Source organism: Myotis brandtii, unplaced genomic scaffold, assembly GCF_000412655.1.
Source record: "Myotis brandtii unplaced genomic scaffold, ASM41265v1 scaffold1167, whole genome shotgun sequence".
Taxonomy (NCBI): domain Eukaryota; kingdom Metazoa; phylum Chordata; class Mammalia; order Chiroptera; family Vespertilionidae; genus Myotis; species Myotis brandtii.
The window spans coordinates 263,059-270,055 of record NW_005354039.1 but is presented as its reverse complement, the minus strand read 5'-3'; the positions used below and the strand labels follow the sequence as shown (position 1 = coordinate 270,055).

At 51.2% G+C, this 6,997-nt stretch overlaps 1 long non-coding RNA gene across 1 annotated transcript in view; it reads right to left on the bottom strand.

Annotated features, from left to right (window-relative positions):
* Positions 1–2,744: 2,744 nt before the first annotated feature.
* Positions 2,745–6,997, bottom strand: part of LOC106724016 — a 5,874-nt gene continuing 1,621 nt past the window's right edge. Inside the window, exon 2 of the long non-coding RNA XR_001359766.1 lies at positions 2,745–2,980. This is a non-coding gene — a long non-coding RNA (uncharacterized LOC106724016). The remainder of the gene's footprint in view (positions 2,981–6,997) is intronic.

Below are 6,997 nucleotides of genomic sequence, written 5' to 3'. Positions count from 1 at the left end.
GGGGGGGGGGGGGGGGAGAGGTGATGGTGCAGACAGTTCACCCCTCAACCGGACGAAGCCCTGCGACTCCCCGGCTACATGCACGTCCGGCCCGCTCTCTCGCGCTCCCCAAGGCCTTCCTTTTTCTTCCCCAGGCCTTTGCGCCGATCCTGCCCTCTGCTTGCCCTCCCCTCTAATTCTGGAGGTTTCAGTTTAAATGCAAAACTGTCCTTATTCATTTATTTGCCCCACAAGTATTCATCGAGCCTTTACTATGTGCGCTGTGTCAGGCACAGGGGCTACGGTGGATAAGAAAACATCATAGCCCAGCCCGCCTGGCTCAGTGGTTGAGCATCGATCTATGAACCAGGAGGTCACGGTTCGATTCCCGGCCAGGGCACATGCCCGGGTTATGGGCTAGATCCTCAGTATGGGGCATGCGGCCAGGGCACATGCCCGGGTTATGGGCTAGATCTTCAGTGTGGGGCATGCAGGAGGCAGCCGATCAATGATTCTCTCTCATCATTGTTGTTTCTATGAGTATCTCTCTCTCCCTCTCCTTTCCTCTCTGAAATCAATAAAAATATATTTAAAAAATAAAGAAAACATCATAAGCAAGCATAGTGGGAGAGGTATAGGACATAGTTACAAGTGTGAGATTCATACATGATGTGCCAGAAGTGACATGGGCTAGGATCTGAAAGATGAATGGGAGTTAGGTACACAGTGCGGGGAGGAGAGGCGGAGCTGGGGGCAGAGGAACAACTTGTACAAAAGCCCTGTGGCAGGAGAGACCTGAAAGAGGCGATGACTGTTAGGAGGGGGGGTGGGGGCAGGAAAGGGGAGTGAGTGAGCAAAACCTTGCTTCATGGAGAGAGTTTGTTACATTTTCTAATATTTTGTTTACTTTATTGCTTGCCTTTGCCTACTGCATTGGGTTTCAACCCAGGATATCCAGTCTTTTAGTGGGGAACCATCCAGTGAGCTTTAGAAAAGTTTCCAGGGCCCTGCCAAAGACCAGTCGAATCAGAACCTCTGGGCTGGAACCTGGGAAGTGGCACTCCTTAAATTTTCCCAGGTGGTTCTACTGGACCTTCCGGGTTGAGGACCCCTGCTTCCTGGATTATTAGCTTCATTTCAGCTGGAACAGTATCTCAGGATTGGCACATGTGAGTGAGTGTAGGGACATAGATTGATGAGAGCGACAAAAAAAGTAGACAAAAGGTGACTCTGGAATGGATATGAAAGCACTTGGTGATTTTCACAGAAAAAGAGGACACAGAGAGCTCTCAAGCCCACTGTGGGAGAAGATAAAAAATTCTACTGGACCTTCCGGGTTGAGGACCCCTGCTTCCTGGATTATTAGCTTCATTTCAGCTGGAACAGTATCTCAGGATTGGCACATGTGAGTGAGTGTAGGGACATAGATTGATGAGAGCGACAAAAAAAGTAGACAAAAGGTGACTCTGGAATGGATATGAAAGCACTTGGTGATTTTCACAGAAAAAAAGGACACAGAGAGCTCTCAAGCCCACTGCGGGAGAAGATAAAAAGTAGGACACTGGGGCAGTGCCTTGAGCCCAGGTGACCCCCAAAGCTCTTCCAGAGTAAGGGTAGTAGGTGGAATGAAAGCTGCTGTTGTCACAGAGCTACCCTTACTGGTGTCTGGGATGTGTAACCCCTGCCACCAAGCACCTAGGCACCAAGAGGTTGCCCATAGTTGCCACTTAAAGAAATGGGCAGAATTCCTGCAAATCTATAACTGCTTAGATCTGTATGCACACATACCCAAAACAATCTGTAAGGCTCTTAACATTTTGCCTTAAATTTCCAGCTTTCCCATCCCTAACTCTTGATCTATAAGCAGCACATCAATATGCAGGGAGGCCATTCTTAACTCTCTCCTGGCTAAGAAAGACTACTGTTGTGATTCATTTTTAGTTAAGCATTTACGGAATCCCTATCCATGTCAGGTAATGTGTTCTGTACTTTGAGACAATAGGTACCACCCAGTCCCTAATTGTAAGAGATCATATAATCGGTGCTTAAGATCTCAACAATGCAACCCCTTCCATTTTTTAATGTTTTTAAAATACATTTTTATTGATTTCAGAGAGGAAGGGAGAGGGAGAGAGAGATAGAAACTTCAATCATGAGAATCATTGATTGATTGCCTCCATCACGTCCCCTGCTGGGGAGGGAGCTGGAAACCACATCCAACCATGACCTGGTTCAGAGGTCAATGTTCAACGTTCATAGGGAGCCACACCGGCCAGGCCCCTTTCCATGAAAGAAAAAGTTTTATTTCTGCTAAAAATGACAACATAAAATTTTTACCATCCTATCAATTTTTAAGTGTACAGTTCAGTAGTGTTAAGCATACAGATCTCTATAACTTTTTTATCTTGCAAAACTGAAACTCGATACCCCAAGAGTACCATCTCCCCACCTCACCTGCCATTTAATGGGTGAACTAATAACCTATAAAAAAAATCTTTTAGTGGGGAAATATTTGGGGCCGGGGAATTGTAAAATGAGGGATTTGCTAATGTGTCTTGTGTCAACTTTCTCTTCTGAACTCAGTTCCTTGAAGTCAAGGACCCCATATTGTCATTGTGTTGCATCTTGACACTCAGCATCTTGGAGGATACGGACACTGATCATGAGAATCATTTGCGTAAGGATGGGCAGGATGGGGGAGGTAGGTCACAGAGAGGAATTAATGCAGCCCGGACCTACCAGACACCATCTCCTACCTGCTTTCATTTTCCTACTTTCGCCAGGAACACAGATACAGGGCACTGTGTATGGTGGTGCAGGCTGCTCACTGCACACGTGCGGCTGACATCCTGCGCTGTGCTCAACCAGTCTGGACTGGGACATGGAAGGCTTGGTGGGGAAAGGTGACCTGTTGGGCCCCATGGCACCTCCCCACCAGTCATCCTTCTCTTACCTTGCTGGTGAGATTGGGCCTCTCTCATCTCCAGGTCACGGGTCAGTTCTGGGGGGAAGAGAAAAGAAAAGGCAGTTGTGTGTGTGTGTGTGTGTGTGTGTGTGTGTGTGTGTGTGAGATATCAGGGAATCACAGCTCAGTGAAAGTGGCAATAAGGATCCTTAGAAACCATCCAAATCACACCCCCTCATACCCATGTACTACAGCCCAGCTAAGGGAAGAGATGAAGAGAGGTACCAAGGCATAGCCTGAGCCTGATCTGCCTCATTCAAAACCCAGAGGTCTTTCGGTGCAAGCTTTGTGGCTTAGATTTGGGAGTTTGTTCAACCCTGGTGGGATTGAGGAGCCTGGCTTGCTTTTGGGGCTGGGAAGGATTTGCTTCTTCCCAGGGATGATGTACAAATATTTAACATGCCACCAGTCAGAGTTGGTCTGAAGGACCCCCTACTGCCAGGGCACAGACTTTTTTTTTATAGCAAAGGTGAAAATTTATTGTGAAACAAGCACAGACTCCCACATGGGTAGGGGGAAAGAGTCCCTGGGCACAGACTCTTTAGTGTTTAGTTGGTGGATCCAGGAGGCTGGAGTGTCCAGGCTGGGCTGCTTGGTGCCACTGGAGGGGGATTCAAAGTAGTGGCTATTTTCGTTGCTACTTCATAACTGCAATGTTGCTACTGTTATGAATCATGTAAATATCTGATATGCAGGATGGTCTTAGGCGACCCCTGTGAAAGGGTCGTTCGACCCCCAAAGGAGTCGCGCCCCACAGGTTGAGAACCGCTGCTTTAGTGTTTAGTTGGTGGATCCAGGAAGGCTGGAATGTCCAGGCTGGGCTGCTTGGTGCCACTGGAGGGGGATTCAAAGTAGTGGCTATTTACCAATAGGACACGTGTTTCACTGTTTTCACAGCCAGTACTGCTGTGCCAATGTTATTTTTTGAACATTAGCCCTGCCCCTTTCCCAGCCCTGTTCTGCCAGGCTCCACATGGCAGGGAGAGGGGCTTCAAGGAGGACAGCGCCACCTGGTGATGAAAAGCCTGCAGGGCTCTTGGAACCACGTGTGCGGCTTGGCGCTGAGGGGGTCGGGCAGCCGAGGGGCCCGCCAAGCGTGCTAGTAGAGGGGCAGTTTCCTCCTGGGCACTGGCTGGCAGCCCAGCCATCCCTCTCCCCCTGCCTGTCTTCCCAGCCCCATTCCTTACATCCCAGAAAGCCCTATCCCTCAGCCAGCTGAGTTTGATCATTTTTCTAGCCCTACCCCAACTCCCCGACTCCCCCAGTAGCTGGGAAAGGGACACGAGGGAACTGGGGACCTACAGCTGCCCATGGGAGGGCACCTTCTCAGGAGCACCTCTGTGTACCCGTGAACCAGGGGGCGAGAGAAGGTTGCACATCTCTGGGACCACCTCTGCAGCAGCACCTACAGAGACAGCCTGTGGGTCCTCTGCTGCCCCTCCTCTCTGCCCTCACCCAGCTCTTCTAGAGAAACAGAGGCTTTGCTGGAGGTGCCTTCCCTGGGGAGGCCAGCTGTTGCTAGGAGACAGAGAGCTGGGGTGCCTGGGCTTTTTTCTATGACCTGAGCCTGAACCTCCTCCCTGGGGCCCCTGGAAGGCCTCTGATGCCTCCATCCCCAGGGCTTCCTGGGGCCAAGTTGGCCCCTCCTCCAAGGGCCCTGCAAGGTAGCTCAAGGGAACCTGGAGTAGGCTCAGGGACACAGCTCAGGGACACAGCCCAGGGATTTCGGCTCTGCCGCTAACTCCCGGTGGACTGGTTTCTCTTCGGCCCTTAACCACGGGAATTGGGGGAGGGGAGATGAATCTCAGCTGGGCCCCCGGTCCCCATCCATCAATTCTCCCTGCTCATCTTCTGGTCAGAGTTCCCTCAGTTTAGACGAGCATGCTGTGAGGTCAGATACACTGTGACCTTGGGCCAGTGACAACACCTTTCTGAGGCCGTTTTCTCATCTGCAAAATGGGGACAAAATTGCTCCTGCCTCACAAGGGGCTGGTGCTGGGATTGAGGGAAACAGAGGGTTGAATACATAGGGGTAGTTCCCTTTATTATCCTGCTGCCCTGCCACCTAGAATACTCATCCCCCTCTCAAGCCCTTCATTGAGTCTTCATCTCTTTTTGGCAGGCTCTCCCAGTACTCTGCCTCCTTGGTTCCTACACCGGCCCTCCATCGCCCATCCCCTTCCAGGCCCTCTAGAACAAGCATGTCAAACTCGAGGCCTAATGAGGCATGCGGCCTGCCGGCCACGAGTTTGACAGGCTGGCTCTAGAATCTCCTTTAAAAAACAACAACACGAAACAAACAAAAAATCTCTTTTGTTCTGCTCTCTTCTCCTCACTCCCCCACCCCTTGGAGGGAGGGCCTTATTCAGTCATTTCAGCCCCAGAGTGGCTGCCCCAGGCCAGCTCAGAGTTATTTTTATCTCCTTAATCAATAACCTAGAGGCTGCGGGCCCACACCCATCTGAGAAGGATGACGGGGCCGAGGGCACTCTGTTCCTGCCTGTTATACTTTCTTGGATCCTGGCCTGTGTCCTGAGTGGAAGGACCCAGGTCTTTAGAATTAGGGCAAAACAAAAAGAAACTAGAGGAAGAGCTGTAGGGTCTGAGGGTTCGCTCATCTCAACTTTCCTTTAATGTTATTGCAACGAAAAGGGGCATCAGGCAGGGGTGAGTCAGTGTGGGGTTGGCGCTGCTGCCACGCAGGCTTTGGGGGAGGCTGCGGGGAGCCTGGCCTTGGACTGTGGCAGCTGAACCTGCACATGGAGTGGGAGGGAGCGGAGAGCGACCGGTTTTTCCTGACAAAGTGAGAAGCCAGGCAGGTGGCTCTGGGCCTCAGTTTCCCTCTAGGGAATGGAGAACCTCCCATGAGCGCGGGCTGGAGGGGAGATAGAAGTCTTGGGGAAAGGATATGCAGAAAGCTGTAGAGGCACGAAGAATGGGAAGTCTAGAGACCTGGGTTCTAATCCTAGTCCTGCCATTAACATACTGTGTGAGTCTCTCTCTCTGGGCCTCAATTTACCTACTTGTACAATGAGGAGGTTGGGCTGTTCCAGCTGAGACATCCTGGCTCTGAAGCCTGGACTTGGAGACTCGGCCTGGGTGAGCACTTGGGCCAGAGCCAGGCCTCGGAGAGGGCCGGCCAGGAGGTCAGGCCTGGGATTTAGCTTTGTCTTCAGTGCTTTCCTCTGTCCTGCTCACAAATCCAATCTGTTGCCAAGTCCTTTCCTTCCATCTGCTTCCCACTGGCCCTCCCCTTCCGTTCCCCCTTCATCTCTCCTCTGGACCATTTCATCAGCCCTGTCACTAGTCTCCCTGTGCCCCTCTCCCACCAGTTCATCTTCACACAACTGTTGAGTTTCGTAATGCAGCATGAGGCTGCCCAAAACCTTCAGTGACTCCCGCCACGCAGGAGGACAGGCCAAACTTCTTAGCTGTATTTGTCAAGATCCTCCGTGATCTGGCTCCAGTCCTATTTCTCACCAGGCTCCTTTAAGCTCAGCTTTATCCATGAAATGGAACTTTTCCTAAGCATTTAGTTTCCTACCTATGGACTTTGCCATGCTGTTTGGAATGTTCCCTCACCCCTCTTCCCCCGTAACAACTCAGCATGTCCACATCTTACTCAGCCTTGCGGGAGTGGAAATGCTTCCTTTCTCTGGGGCCTGGGGTGCCTGTCTCCTCCTTTATCACCCGCCCCCTCCCCCCCCACAAGCTGGACATGGTCTTGCCAAAGAACTCCCATCAGCCCTCTTCATTTTCTGTTACCTTAATACTCTCCCTGTGTGTGTGTGTCTCCCCAACTAGACTGAGGTTTCTTAGGGCTGGAAGGTGCTTGATGAAGACTTATTAGAAGGGGACAGGAAATTCCCCGGAATGGTTCCCAGGTTTCCCTCTGCTACCGAATCAGAGCCCTTTGCCCTGAAGACTCAGTTTCCTCATTGAGAAAAACGGGTGATGAACACCCACCTGGCAGGACTGTTCTGAAGCTTGTGGGGCTCACGGTGGACACCCCATCAGAGACAATGACTGTGATGATGACAGTTGCCCCCGCTG